Source organism: Protopterus annectens, chromosome 1.part0 (assembly GCF_019279795.1).
Source record: "Protopterus annectens isolate FY-2018-M chromosome 1.part0, PAN1.0, whole genome shotgun sequence".
Classification (NCBI taxonomy): Eukaryota; Metazoa; Chordata; order Ceratodontiformes; family Protopteridae; genus Protopterus; species Protopterus annectens.
This window is the reverse complement of record NC_056725.1, coordinates 1,498,543,673-1,498,560,752: the sequence shown is the minus strand read 5'-3', so window position 1 is coordinate 1,498,560,752 and position 17,080 is coordinate 1,498,543,673.

The window sequence follows — 17,080 nt, the reverse complement described above, 5'->3', positions numbered from 1 at the left end:
AAAAAGTTGAGAAGAGGTCATATTCTACCTGCAATGTGCTTGGACGTCTGGTCACTGCAGTAAATTCAAAATCTTAATGTGGGGTGTAATAAGGGCTAATGGACCTCAAAGTAATGGCAGCACTAACAATGCAGGCAGTACTGCTGAGCACTGTTGTGGAATAGATTGAGTGATGGTGCTGATTCTAATGCAGTACCATTTGGATTTTATTTATTACCATTACATTCTTTTTACCATTGCATTTTTAACCTGTTTTAATTATAATTGCTTGTTGTTTCATTTTCTTCCATTTGTTTTCTTTTTTTCTGCATGATTTGTTGTGGAATAGGCAGAAGTGAAGTGGCGTCCACCCTGATCTGCACTGGCCATTGCACTGAATTCTAGGTCCCCAGCAGTCCACAGACCTGCATCTTTATTGTGAGGAAAGTCACCCTGTGGAAGGTGACTTGGAAGGACTTAGTGATGGTCTCTGTTCCCAGTACTCTACTGTGTGATATAGGTTTCTCATTGAAGGAGAGCACCAAAGGACCTACTGGGTCACCAGGTACAAGGCATAGTGGCTAGCGAGGACCAAAATGTATAGGCCTTCAATACCTGCATTGGCACCATGTAACACCTCTTCAAGTGGCTGGTAGATGTCTCCCCTTATTCAGTCTGAGTCTCTCTTTTGCTGCCTCCCTTTTATGTCACCATGTCCCCTGTTAGCATTTGTCTATGTTATATGTTTGTGTGCTTGCACCTGATGCCATCTCTTAACTCTCCTTACTAACAGCACCTTTCCATTCAAGTTCTCCTTTATTATTCTTATAAATTCCACAACACTCTCGCCTTGCCTTCACATTCTCCTCAGTCATGTCCCTCTGCCTGCTCGTCCCCTTTTCTAACTGTCTTGTCACCCCTTTCCTTCTTTTTTATGTAACAGTAACAGCTGGTACTTTGCTGTGTTGCCCTTACATGGCCCAGCAACTGTGTCTGTAATTCAGTCATGCAGTGCTAAGCATTGTGCATGTTATCTGCATGTTCATGTCCTTCAGTTGCATGATCATGCATAGCATGTTCCAGTTGTGCAATGACTGCTGTTTACATGACTTTGAGATTAATTAATGTAGTACTGTCCCATGCATGTCCGCAAAATGTCAGCACTTATGCATGCCTAATTCCCATCAGGTAGTGTTAGCCTATCTCCACCAAGTTACTTTCCATATAAAGCCTCATTACTGTTATCTTTGTTATACCATGAAACATGCATTTAAGCCTTTCAGACAAAATCTGTAAATTGTAATATTAATTGAACTCATTACAAAGGCATGGCCATTATGTTATCACTTGTAAATACCAGCACTGTAAACAGAAATCTTTCTACAGCTTTAGTAAAATTCAATGTTTACTTAATAATTTAACTACATAAATTAATTGGAATTAGGACTTCTAGCATTGGAGCACAAAAGGGGAAACAGTATAAGAAAGAGGCTGCTAACTTACGGAAGCATGCATAGTAATACTGCAGGGTTAATATAAAAATTCCATGCTGAAGGAAATGTAGAGAGATAAAAGGACTTTAAATAAGAGTGCAGTATGCCAATGATGAATTAACATGGAGGATCAGTGATGACTTGAAGATGAACTGAAGTGTACAGCTTGTTAAGCCCAGGCAGGGTGTAAGAGCTTCATTTGCAAGTAAAGACTACAGACAAAATTAATGAACTCTCAAGAGCAGATGCAAAATGTAGCTTGTCATTATTTGAAAGATTATGGCATAAATAATACATATTTTTAAAGCTTGTAAATCTGAAAGCACCAGAACTGGACTTTGAGAGGATAAAACCTTTACAAGAAAAGAATAATGTCAAGGGATTTGAACACAATAAGGCTAAACAAAATGTTTCTTAAGCAGCACTGCTACACATGCACAACATTTGCAGTTTAGTTTATGTGGGTCTGATATAGAAAAGACTGCAAGCAATACACAGTGTTTGTCAGTAAATGCCCAGACCATTACTGCAGCATAGAAAGTATCTCAAGAAAGTATGAAGCAGTGATCACACTGTATTAGGATACATCATTCTAACTGTTGTCTTGCATAATGACACACCTGCATAATTCAGAAAAGCAGAATAACATGCAGGTTATTTACTAAGGCAACAAAGGAAAATGGATTCATCATTTTTAGCCAAAACAGGTAAAGTGATGCATCAGTTTTGAACTACTGGCATATGTTTTAAGTAATAAGGGTAAAAAAAAGCTAAATAAATAAAACATAGTGTGTTATGTTATGATTCCAGAATTAAAGGAGTTTGTCGTACACAGAGATTTATAACAAATATGCATAAATACAATATAAATAACCAAGCAGTGATGTTAAACTGCCTGTATAGAATGCTTATTTAAATTAATGAACTATTTAAACTAGAAACAAAAGAATGTGATTATAGCTAAACTCAGACTACAAGAGCTAAATCTGGCATACAAATATAGCAGGATACACTGTAAGTCATAATCTGTACAGCGGATACCTCCTACACAATATTATAGGACAGTTAATTGTTAAGGAGCAAATAGCATATCACAAGTTATACATATTATTGAAAATAACAGCAAGGGGAAATTATAACTTATAAACTGAAAAGGGGCCAGGTACATTTGCAAACATCACTGCAGCTTACTAATAAGAAAAGCAGATCCTCAGACAAAGGCTGGGACTCATAAAAAGGTTAAATCAAAGCTCAGTATAAAGCAGCATATGTAGTGGCTTTATGAATAGTGTGATTGATTCTGTGACACAGTCTATAGCTGTATAATGGTCAAAATAACACAATATGCAGCATGTGATAATGAATGCTTAACTGTACACTAATGCTAAACTACATGCATATAAGTCCCATGGAATATGCAAATGATGGAACCAAAATGGTGGACTAATTCAGAGATCTAAAAATAAGTGTTACTCCAGAGACTTGTTTAATCACTCAGAATGTGAGATTTGTTGGACATATGATGGGTGCAATGCTAAAAACTGTAGCAGCAGTACTAGCATAGCAACAAAACTTGTCAACCACTGTCTGAGTGCGGATTCACTTTGTATTCTCTGGCTATGTGTTTCAAGGTGGAGTGACATTAAGAGGAGACAACTTGCTAATACAGTTTGATTAGTTTTATATAAATGTAAATATACTTATGTCACAGTGATAAATCAATAAAGGTGTTTAAAAAATTAAGAGGAAACATAAATGTGGCTATTAATCCAGGCTCACATGCCACATCAAAACTTTACTCATAATTTAAGAACTACATTTGATGACTAGTGTGTTGGATTCCCATTTAACAGCTACATCATGGCATTTTGAACATAATCAGGAAATACTCACATTTCTGTCTCACTGGGGGTCTACCTTGATCTAGATGTATTTTATTGAATTAATTACTGTTTGTTAACCATAAAAGAAGACCAGTCCAAACTGATCCGATTTAAGCTTGATTTGGGCCATAAGACAAATGGAGCTTTATTATCTGTGGTGGACATGTCCGGAGACCCTTTTCTGATGCAACTTGGTCTCAGTAGCAATAAACAGTGCAATTAAACTTAAATATTACACTTCAAATGTGATAGATTGTTAGGTTTGCATTTTTGTAAAATTTCAGGAAGCTCATATACAGTTTTATAAAGTTAAATGTTAAACATTGTTATACATTTCTTACAATGCAGCAGGTTTACTTTAGGTTTTATCAGTTTACATGAGTTGTAATACAAGTTTCATACAACAAATTGATTCTTAAAGATTTAAAATGTAATTTTCTTGAAAACAGAAAAAAACACAAATGGAAGTGAGTTAAAATAGAGAATTAAAAGAGGTACAAACTAAACTTGATATTTTGAATCTTGAGTTAACAAAAAATCAACAAGAAAAATCTAAAATGGAAGAATTAAAATCTTTGAATAAGAAATATCTCGAGATACTAAACCATAAAATTATGATTAGTCTAGAGAAATTTAAATGTATTAATTTTTCAATAAATCCCAGATCTTTGAATATATTAGCAAATAAAGCTAAATGATTGGATATATTCAATCACATTAAAGAAATATACTCGCCACAGAAGAATAAAATGGTATCCGCATACATAACATATTAATTGAATTTAGAGAATTTTTGCTTAAACTAAATCAATCTTCTGCACTAGTAAATTCTAACAAAGCTATTCAAGCCTTTATTAATAAAACCTCACAAAAAAAGGTTAACAGAAGAACAAAAGAAATTACTAGATAGGCAAATTACATTGAAAGACATTCAAGAACAAATTAATACACTTAAACAAAACAAAGTACCCGGTAATGACGGCATTATTCCAGAAATCTACAAAATTTTACCTAATAAAGCAATAACATTGTTACTTTCAGTCTTTAATACCATACAAAATGAAAATACCATCCCTCCGTTGTGGAAATATACATTTATTTCTCCTATTTTAAAGCCTGAAAAAGACCCTACAAAATGTAATTCATATAGACCTATATCTTTATTAAATATGGACTATAAAATGTTTATGGGCAAGATTCACGAAGGCTTGCACGGAGTCTAAGAGTAGTGTAAGACTCCATGCAGCCCTCGCAATCCAGGAACAGCCCGAAATTCCATGTAAGAGACCAGCTAAAACGTCTCTTACACGGACTGGGTGTGGATATGCTAATCACCTCACTTGCAGCCGAAAGGCATGCAAATGAGGTAGATTAGCAATCCACAAAGCTCAAACCAGCCCGTGTAGGAGTTGTGTTAGCTGCAGAAATGTACTCAGTTGACAACTGAGTACGTTTCTGCAAATAACACAATGGAGCCATGTCAGCTCCAAATAAAGGGTGCATATGTGTCAGGCAGCATGCCAATGGCCAAATATGTGGCCATTGGCAAGGTACCCAGATGCAAATAAGAGAAAAAAGTTTAAACGCAGCGCATCCCCGCGCAAACGGGCTGTGCTATATAAAACATAAAAATGAAGGTTATAAATACATGGATGTACAATGCAGGGACCAGCAGACCAAAAACAACATGGCCACCGTTTAGTGGTTGCTAAGGGGGGAAGCTGAGTCTAAGACATGTAACTAAGTATTAGTAGGCAATCTTATGTAAATGAGTGTTAGGATACTGAATCCCACTGTCACATAGCAAATGAGCACATTCTGAGTAGTGTAAGAGTTACATAAGGGGGAGGAACAGAGTAGGAGATAGGTGACATCACAGGGGGAATAGCAGAAGGAAATGCAGTTCATTGGAGGACAGTGTTACGTGACAGATGTCAGACACATATCATGGAAAGAGGAGTGTCACAAGATAAGCATGGGAAAGTCAAGAAATGGAAGGTGTACACTGTAGCCAACACCAAAGTTTCTTGCTGGGCGTGCATGCGCACGTGTGCGCGCCAGGAGGTGCGAGTAGGGCAGTGTGCGCATGTAAGGCAGACTTGTAAGACTGCGCTGGTGTGCGCACGTTTTAACCAGAATAAGTAGATTCTGAACTGTGTAAGCATGTGTGCGTGCATGTAAGCCACTGTGAGCATGTTTCCGCTGCTATGCGCGTTGCTCCCCCCTGAGGAAACAGAAAGGAAAAAGGAAGCAACAGAAATAGTAGGAAGCTAGCAGGGAATACTGCTGGAGCTAACAGGTGAAAACAATTAGAAGTAGGCAATTACACAGGCAGAATACTAGCCCAGCCCAGCACTTAAAACTCTGCAAACAGCAGTGCAGGATGTTTCTCTCAAGAGACACTGCAAGACAGGAGTAAGCTATTAGAAGTGAAAACTGAAAAAGCTTCACTCAGAGCAGAAATGCTAGGGGCTGCCATAGCTGTCATAAGGAGACATAGGCGACTTGCTGAGAGTGGTGACAATGCAAATGCTGCCAGACAACCCACAGTGAGGAGACTGAGAAGAGTGTACAGGGCCAGGGTCACCTACCAGGGGTTACATGAGCTGGAGATAGTGGAGCGCTATAGAGTGGACAGAGACCTCCTGCAGCAAATTGTTGAGCTGTGCAGACCACACCTCACACACAGAACCAACAGAGGGGAACCCATCCCAGTGGAAACTAAGGTATGTGTTGGCCTAAGAATACTAGCAATAGGTACCTTCCAGAGACCAACTGGTGATATGATGGGGATATCACGGGCATCAGCCTCCAGGGTACTGCACCAGTTCCTGGATGCCATGTCAGCACATGTAGGTGATCATGTATATCTCCCCAATGCCCATGAGGTATTGGCCAGCAATATGCGTCTCTTCCAGCAAATAGCGGAATACCCTGAGGTAGTGGGTGCAATAGACTGCACGCACATACACATCAAAGCACTAGCCAGTGAGCGGGGTAGGGCCTACATTAACCGCAAGGGCTTCCCCTCCATCAATTGCCAGGTCGTGTGTGATGCCCAGGGCATAATAATGAATGTGTGTGCTGGCTGCCCTGGAAGCTACCATGATTCCCATATCTGGCATCTGATGCAGCTGTACCAGACATTTGCCAGTGGGGACATCCCACATGGTCACTTAGTAGGGGATGCTGGATATGCACTGGAGCCGTGGCTGATGACACCCATCAGAAATGCACACACACCTGAACAGGAACGCCATAATGAGGCACACGCACAAACACGAAATGTAATCGAGCGTGTGTTTGGGCTGCTCAAGTCACGGTTCCGTGCCTGGATACATCTGGTGGAGCCTTGCAGTACTCACCAACTACATGTACCCAAATTGTCATGGTATGTGCTATGCTACACAATATGATTCTGGGTAAACAGCTGCAGCAGGATCACCATAGGGCTGGGCCAAACAGCCCCCCACCATTGCCAAGTCAATCACAGGCAGAGCGTGACTTGGAGGAGGAACAACCTGAGCCTGCCCCAGTAGGCAGAAGGAGGCGTGCCCAGTATGCCTTGGCCTTGGCAAAGTGGCAACACATAGCACATACACTGGCTCAGTAGGGACCCTGGAAATGATACCTCTCTCCGACTCACACATATAGTAAAAGGGACGCCTAAGTTGACACAACCTGCTTTCAAACATGTACAGGGAGTGTAGTATGTGCATCCAACATAGGCAGCCCTGCAGCACCACCTGAGGCATGCTTGCCATGTGTTAAGCAATGTAACACCATGTAGTATATGCAAACTTGATGACCCTGACTAACATCCTACCCTCACCAAGCATGATGCCACAATATGAAGATGAGATGATCAATTGCAATAATTGGCTGAAGTATTGCTGTTAGTCAAAGGGGATCCAATGTGTGCCAGTCTGGGATGACATGCTGAGCATGACATGATGCTCCACCTGCTAGGGGTGGCGTGTACCTATCATTCCTGGCCTTATGGATACTGGCAAAGGCTGTTGTTAACCCCAGCATGCCTTGAATAGGTAAGGCTCAAAACACAAACCCACCTCCATAGGTATCACAAGGGATAAGAACCTAGATGTAATGCTACCCAATGCCAGAAGTCTAAACAGCAAGATGCATGCAGTCTAAACTCCCCCAGTATGGATAATGTTGATATCTGTTCTGTAACAGAAAACTGAGTCAAGGCTCACAACAGCACCCTAACACTACCAGGTTACACCTCATACTGTGCTGTACAGCCCCAAAACATGGAACAAGCTACAAAAGGAGGGTGACTAGCAATAATTGTCAAGGATAACCACACCCCCATGTTGGTACCACAACAAGAAGCAGCATGGACTAGCCATGGTCAAGTAACAGTGGCTAAAACTGCCTCCCAGTTTATAGCCTGCTACAGACTACCGTCCCAACACCAGGAACTGCACTTGGCCTATGTTGGAATACATGAATATATCAAGCTCTCCAAACGACATTATATTGGGTGACTGAAAATACCCAAACATAGACTGGGAGCATTATTCTAGCTCCAACACCCAAGGACAAAGGTTCCTAGAATCCATAAACCAAAATGCTCAGGAACAACGTACCACTCCCACAAGAGGGGTAAGCATACTGGAAGTGATAATCAGCAACATGGGTACTGGATGGCAAGATGAGAAGTGTATCCCTCACTGGTAACATCAGACCATAGAGTAATCACACCGGATATACACATCCTGACCACAGTCCCTGGCCAGAAAACCACAGTGAAAAACATGTGCAAAGCAAATGTTGCACTCCTCCAAACTGATGTGGAATCCATTAAAGGCCCTGTGCATGTGCAAAATATGGGCCACACCTCAGAACCTGTTATACAGGCATTCCATGAACACTGCCAGGAATGCATGGTTTATGCAATCCCAAATAAAACCAAGACACAATGCCATACACGCAGGCATATGGCATGGTGGACCCCAGCCATTACCAAACCATGCAAGAGAATGAGGAAGCTACTACATGATAGAGCAAACCTAAAAAGGGAAGTAATCTCTGATCAGTATTATGGCAATAAAATATGTCCACTCATACAATTCACTAAGGCCAGCTACAACAAGTTGAATCTGTGAATCTTGAGGCAATGTTACACCTGCCCCATGTACACAGACAACCCTCTCCTCCCCCCAAGAAATACAAATATATGTGAGAGATGCAACCATTTATACAAACCGGAGGCTGAGCTCTCTCAACACAGTACTGTCAAAACTAGTCAGGAGGAGAAGGTAACCACACACACCACAAACCCAGTCTCACATAGACCTATCACAACTGCAAACCAAAGACATAAACACAGAAAAACATTCCCGGAGGCTCTAATTACAAACACACCACATCAACAGAGGCCTCCAAAGCAGACACCCAAGCAACCACTACCTCCAAACATAGCACATGCAACACATAGTACACAAAGCTGGTGAGCCAAACAGTCACAGGCCAGAAGGAGAAACAACATACCTGATACAGTTTAATAGGTGACTCCATAGTCAGACACACTGCTGTCCCGCTCACCAGACTGAACAAGGGAAAGGGTACAGTAAGCTGCCTGTAGGCTGCTACAATACGCCACATAACACAAGTACGCAGGTCACCCCAAAGCAACTACAAATATGATGCAGTCATTGTCCATGCTGGTGTGAATGACCTGAGACGTACCTCTCCGGACTACATGAAAAGAGACATAGATGAGCTCTCCGATTATGTAGTCCAGGCCGGTATTACACTGACCTTGTGCAGCATCCTACCCTCACCAAGAATGATGCCACAGTACAAATACAGAATGATCAGCTTTAACAAGTGGCACAATTACTGGTGTCATTCCAAGGGATCAATGTCTGTCTGCTTGGGATGTCATGCTTGACAAGCCACGCTGCTTTGCCAGGGATGGCTTGCACCTGTTACCCCTGGGTGTCTGGATATTGGCTAAGGCTCTTGCCACCTCCATAGAACCTTTTGTAGGCAAGGCTGAAAAGACAAACCCACCCCCCTAGAAAACATAAGTGGAAAGAAACATAAGGGTAATGCTGCCCAATGCCAGACATCTAAACCGCAACATGCACGCTCCCGAGGCCCTCCCCAGTATGGGGAACATTGATGTCCGTGCAGTGACAGAAACCTGCAGCAAGGCTCCTGAGAGCACACCAGCACTACCAGGTTATACCTCATATCATGCGTTATGGCCCCAAAACCTGGACTAAACCATAAAAGGAGGGGGAGTATCCATATTCAGCAAAGATACCCACACGTCCAGGTAACTGACAATGCACGAAGCATCGGAGACCACCCATGTGCAACTAACCGTAGGCAAAACTGCTGTACAGTCTGTAGCATGCTACAGACCACACTCTCACACACAGGAACCCCACTCAGCCTTCCTGAAGACACTGGTCTCACCAAATACCAAACAAGGTACTCACAAATTACCACATAGGTGGTAATCCATTACGTATGGAAGGAGTAATCAGGGACCTAGGGACACAAGTGGACAGTAACCTGTCATGTGACACTCACATTGCCAATGTGGCTAGGAAGACCTTCTATATTGGCCACCTTATCATGAAAGGATTCACATCTACGTCAACAGAGGTCATTGTGCCCCTATACTGTTCTCTTATCAGGCCTATAATTTAGTACAATGCGTCATTTGGGATGTACCTTACCCGACACCTGCAGCAGTTAGAAAGACCTCAAAGGTACCTCACCAAGAGGATAAAGGGTCTCAAATATATGTCATATGCTGCCTGGCTGTAGACACCCTAGCTGTATGCAGTCACATACTGCCTACACAGAGGCGTTGTAGGCCTGTTGTACAAGACCATGTCCAACACAGGATTAATGGACATGCTCCACCCCAGAAAACCCAAATCCATTAGAGCTGTGAGAGCGAGAGATGTCAACCTCAACACATAATGAAATAGGATGTGCTGGAGGGATAGATACATAACCCAGAGGCTCCCTACACCCTGGAACGGAATCCCACTCCATGTTAGGCAGAGCCCCTCACTGAGTCTCTTCAACAGGAATCTTGCCAAGTGGATGGGTGATCGTAGATGTACACTGGGGGTCTTCACTGTGTCACGTCCAGACAGAGGCACAGTAAAGTAAATCTTAAATGGCCATAATATTCACATAGCAAGGGGTGGCAAAAACCACACACACTCTGGCTAGGCTTATAAATGCCCTAGGGCGGATAGCCTAGTATGAACCTATGAACCTATGAAGATACAAATTGTACAGGACACTAAGGATAATCACAAGGCTTTCTTAACTGATGGTAGGAACCTTGTTGGGAATTCACAGATATGCTCTGAATCACTCAAATATTACAAACAATATACCAAACACACACACATTGCCAACATCCAACCTGACAGGTGCAGTGCAACCCCAAAATGCCAAATATCTATCCCAGCAGAGTGCTGGCCCCCTGACATTGCAGATGCTGAGGTAACAGCCAGCATCTACAAAGCAAAACACACAGCATCAATGGTATGAGATGGTGCCCTGGCCTGAGTCCAACATGGACTCCACGAAGAATGGAACGCCAAATAACACTACTGCTCAATGTCAGCCTTACCACAGGATATGTACCCAAAGAGCAGTGTACAACAACAGTGGTCCTTCTCCACAAAGGTGTTGCCTGAATGGATAGTGCAAACTACCACCCCAGAATCCTGACAAGCTTGGTCTGCAAAGCTATGGAAAGGATCAGCATGTACCTCAGACATAAAGATATTGGGGACCTACTGACACTGGACCCTACCCAGTGTGGCTTTCTTAAGTGCAGATCCTGCCCCTTAAACATGTCTGACTCATTTGAAACAGTCATTAAGGTCATTAATGAGGGGAATGTGGTCCACACAGCCTAGCTGGACCTTGCAAAAGGCTTCCATACAATACCCCACGTGTTCATTATAGATAAGCTCACCAGCTTAAATATAAACCCCTATGTCAGTAGAGGGTTGCAAACCAGACCAAGGACAGGACTGACATGGTCAGAAATGCTGCAGCCATGTCAGACTACAAACCAGATACAACTGGCATCCCACAAGGCTCGGTCCTGGGACCTCCCTTGTTTGGTATATATGTCCCATAGGTACAGGCCAACATGGAAGGACTGTGTCTGAACAAGTTTGCAGAGGACTACAAACTGGCCACCATATCTGACCCTCCAGCTGACACAAGCATCCCACAAAAGGGCCACATAGAAACAGACAACTGGTGCCATAGCCATGTCAGCAAGCTAATTGCAGAAAAGTGTATAGTCAACCCCTGTGGATATACAGTAAGTGCCCACCAATTACCACATAGGTGTTAACCCATTAAGTACTTAAGATGTAATAAGAGACCTGGGGACACAAGTTGATAGATATCTTGCATTGGACAAGCATGTGGCTGTAGTGGTTACAGAAACATACCATATACCCACCTAATCATGGAGGTAGTCAGATCTAGATCAGGGGAGGTCATTGTGTCTCTGCAGTCATCCTTCATCAGCCTCACAATTGAGTACAATGGCCCCTGTGGGATGTACCTCAGCAGACACCTCCATCAACCGGAAAGACCCCAAAAGTACCTCACCAGGAGTATCAAAGAGCTTGAACAGGTGCCATGTGTTGCCTGATTAAACAAACTGCAGCTCCACACAGTGCCATACTGCCCGCCCAGAGGCAAGCTGTGCCTGATGTATAAAGCCATGTCCAAGCTGGAATCAATGAACATGCTGCACCTTGTACAATCTGAATGGAAGTGAGCTATGCACATGAGAGACCTGAACCCCAGCACTGACATACATAGGACATACTGTACTGATTGATCCATAACACAGAAGCCACCCACACTCTTGAGTAAACTCCCAGTACAGGTTAGCCAGGGAGTCACTCATTGACTCTCCTCAAGAGGAATCTTGATGAGTGGATGGGAGATGGTAGGTTTACCCTGGGTATCACTGTTATGTCATGGGTAGACGGAGGCACAGTATACTAACCATGACATATGTCATGGCAAACTCCAGTTACAATGTGTGTCGAAGGACAAACACACTCTCTGACTAGCATTAGAAATGGCCTAGGGCACATCGCTAGTGTTTGCCAATGTCCACCTATGTTGTGGAATACACTACCAATGTTGGACAAGCCTGGTTTAAGTAGTCCATATCTGAACATAATGCAACATGGTCATATGTGCACAACTGAATCCTAACCAGTCTGTTGTGCTCACTATGAAAATTTAAAGCAGTGATAGGACTACAGCCCAGGTTACTGTCCACCACAGTGAAAGTACTGAACCAGTACACTATACGGTACTACAGTGTTTGGTCAGTATGAAAGGATGTTGACAACTGTATGCAAAGTATCCCATGCAAACCCTGCAGGCACAGTATAATCCCTGTTGTGTTCAGACACAAAGCAGTTGGCCAGTAAGTACACAACATGACACCCAACACACAACTATAAACGTGAGATATTGTTGAAGTTCACACTCATCCACAAATGTGGTGGACTGCAGATTTCAACATATGGAAAGCTCACACTGGGCATGCTCGCACACTTTGATAAATGAGACATATGTCAGACAACATGCCATGGAAAGCCTGAACTGGGCATGCTCACACACTTAGGCCATATCTCAGTATAGCAGTTGGCCACACATATCTGGTATTTGTATGTGTTATTCCAGGAACCAACCACATTACAGCAATCTGCCCAGTGCACACAGTTAAATGACTACAGAGACATAAGTGATATAGTGGATCCCTCTCATATTCAAACATCTTCCACAGATACACAAGTTGTTCATAGAAACAGGGAATGCTATGGCAATAAAGACCTGCAAACAGTCTATCAGCAACAAATATTGTGCATCTGACAATTAAACATATGGGTGTAGAGGTCAATACTAGGCTGTTTGCCCTAGGGAATGAAAGCTTAGCCAGAGTGTGCTTGGCGTCTGCCTCCCCAGTACAGTAGGCTACTGTGCCACTGTAAAGTAGGTCACATAAGGCACCGTTTGAGGCTAGTGTGCTGTGCCTCCATCAAGCAGGGACACAGTGGAGATCCCAGGGGTTGAATTTGCTATGCCACATCCATGTGGCTGGTGTTTGCTGGAAGAGGGTTGGTGAGGACCTCTAACAGTAAGTGGGCATCAATAACAGACTGAGGGGAGCCTTATCTGCAGTGTCTGGACAATTTCACTGTCAACACTTTGTCGTGATCATTATGAGGGATTGAAGTGTCGTGCCAGTACTGTTCAGAGATGTCCTCCCTCTGTGGGCTACTGCTCTGCAATGTATTAGCTCACTCCGTCTGTTGGACAGCTCATATATGGCTGGTGTACACCTGACAGGTGTCCTGTTGTGGAGGAGTCATGGGTATATTTGGGATAGCATGATCAATGCAAACCTTCCTCATGCTCATAGAATGCAATTGTCAAGGATTATGTAGAGTGCCTGTATAATCCCCCAGCATGGGTCCTTTGAAGTCTTCCACCCCAGTCTTCACAAGTGCAAAGTCTGCTTTTGATAAATACACTTTGTTTGCAGTGACAACCTTGCCTGGGAGTGGGGATGGGATATGGATGTCCAGGGAAAGGTGGGTATGGTCAGATATCAACAATGGTGGTCTACCTCTGGTGTAGAACAGTGAGTACCCATGTTGCAGATGGTCAGGTGCAATATGTATTCCCCCTTGTGGCTGTGGTGAGTGGTCCTGCCATAGCACATGGACACACAAATTGTAGTAGCTGTAGGGTAATGTTGTAGAGGCCTGAGTAGTTTCCACACACAATATATCTGTACCTGACGTTAACAACTGGAATGGTGTATGTGAACACCTTCATATCTTGGTACTGTTCCCAGGGAAGCAAAGTGTGTGTCCTGGATGTGGGAGGGGTGGTCTGAACTGGTTGTGTTGTGTGTTACAGGTCCTGTGGTCACGAAGCATGGTATAAAACATAACCTGCCAGTGCTGATGTGCATATCTGACCCTGAAGTAGGTGGCTGCAAATGCATATATATGCTATCCCCCACCTGACAGGTAGTAATAGATGTACATACCTCTGTAGAAATAATGATGTCAGCACCCTATAAATACTGCAGGTGCAGAACAGATGCCCAGTAATTTGGATAGTGCGCTCCGCTAATGCGTCTCCCTCAAGTGTCATAATATAGTTAGGTAGGGGTTTGAGTCCTGCAAATGCTCAGTGTCTGTGTGGGTGAGCAGGGTTGGTGTGTGTGCAATTCTGTGTGAGAGAAATGTCCCTTTTGGCAACTAGGAGAACACACTACAGGATGCACATTCCCCTTTCTAAACACTGATGATGTCAGCACCCTATAAGTACAGCCGGAGAAGGGAAACCTCACAGTAATGGAAATAGTGTGTTCTGCTAATGCGTCTGTCTCGAGTATTATAACATAGTTAGGTAGGGATTTGAATCCTGCAAATGCTCAGTGTGTGTGTTTGGATGAGGGGGGTTAGTGTGTGTGCAATTCTGTATGAGAGAAATGTCCCTTTTGGCAACTAGGAGAACACACTACAGGATGCACATTCCCCTTTCTAAACACTGATGATGTCAGCACCCTATAAGTACAGCCGGAGAAAGGAAACCTCCCATTAATGCGAATAGCTTGTTCCGCTAATGCGTCCGTCTTGAGTGTCATAACATAGTTAGGTAGGGGTTTAAATCCTGCAAATGTTCAGTGTGTGTGTTTGGGTGAGGGGGTTAGTGTGTGTGCAATCTTGTGTGAGAGAAATGTTCCTTTTGGCAACTAGGAGAACACACTACAGGATGCACATTCTCCTTTCTAAACACTGATGATGTCAGCACCCTATAAGTACAGCCGGAGAAAGGAAACCTCCCAGTAATGCGAATAACATGCTTCACTAATGCGTCTGTCTCGAGTGTCATAACATAGCTATGTAGGGGTTTGAATCCTGCAAATGCTCACTGTGTGTGTTTTGGTGAGGGGGGTTAGTGTGTGTGCAATTCTTTGTGAGAGAAATGTCCTTTTTGGTAACTAGGAGAACACACAACATGATGCGCATTCCTCTTTCTAACACTGATGATGTCAGCACCCTATAAGTACACCCGGAGAAGAAAAACCTCCCAGTAATGCAAATAGCATGCTTGGCTACTGCGTGTCATACTAGTGTCATAACATAATTAGGTAGGGGTTTGAATCCTGCAAATGGCAAGTGTGTGTGTGGGGGGGGGTTAGAAGTAGGGTATGTGTAAGAGAACTGACCCTTTTGGCAACCAGTACAACACACCAGCTGCTAGGGTATGTGTAAGAGAACTGACCCTTTTGGCAACCAGTACAACACACCAGCTGCTGCATATTCCAATCTCTAAACAGAGATGATGTCAGCACCCTACAAGTACAGCAGAAGAGGGCAAATCTCCCAGTAATGCAAATAGCACGCTCTGCTACTGCGTCTCTCACTACTGTCATAGCACAGTTAGTTATGGCTTTAAATTCCACAAATGCCACGTGTAGTAGGGTATGTGTAAGAGAACTGACCCTTTTGGCAACCAGTACAACACACCAGCTGCTAGGGTATGTGTAAGAGAACTGACCCTTTTGGCAACCAGTACAACACACCAGCTGCTGCATATTCCAATCTCTAAACAGAGATGATGTCAGCACCCTACAAGTACAGCAGAAGAGGGCAAATCTCCCAGTAATGCAAATAGCACGTTCTGCTACTGCGTCTCTCACTACTGTCATAGCACAGTTAGTTATGGCTTTAAATTCCACAAATGCCACATGTGTTTTTGTCACAAAGAATGCCCATGTGTGTGGGTTGTTGTTCACAATAATGCATGTCATCGATTAAACCAGTAATGGCAATGCACACATATGATGTATGTGTGTGCCAACTACACATATATACCTGTGACCTTCAATAGTTCCCATGTCTGACGCCTGCCACATGTGAATAAATGGTATTTGCACTGGATAACATTATGACTGTGGTTTTCTGTGCGGGTGCTGCATGTGGTATGTGTATATACAGTGTGAGTTGTATATGGTATCATCCTAGCAGCGAGGGATACACATCTGGTCTGGGGCATATAGTCTACATGTTGTTGATGGACAGGTGCTGCATGTTTTCACCTGTTGTGGGAGTGGTAACAAGTTGTTCCATAGCAATGCAGTGACTACATGCTAGGAACCTTTCAGCTAGGGTGTTGTAGCTACAGTAATTCATCAGTATTCAGTAATACTTCAGCATTCTTGGTGAGGGTATGATGCCAACCAAGGTCAGGGTCATACCAGCCTGTGCCACATGCTCAGAGAGCCCTTCTATGTTCCCTATCATGAAGTCAAGGGAGGTACATCACAGGTCAGCCATAGTGGCACAGACAATGACTGAGTCATATGTGTCCATGCCTCTGACTGACCTGTATGCTTGTGTTATGTGGTGGACCATATTCCCCCACGGGCATATCACTGTGACCTTCACCTTGTCCAGCCTGGTGAGCGGGACCTCACTGTACCGGACAATAAAGGTACCCAACACAACTGTAGCAGGTGTGTTGTCTAGCCATGCAGGCTGTGACTGTTTGGCACACAGGATTTGTGTGCTATGTGTTGCACGTGCTGTGTTCCGACTTAACATATGCCTGTGTGCCAGCTGCAGAAGTGTCTGCTGCTCAGGCAGGATG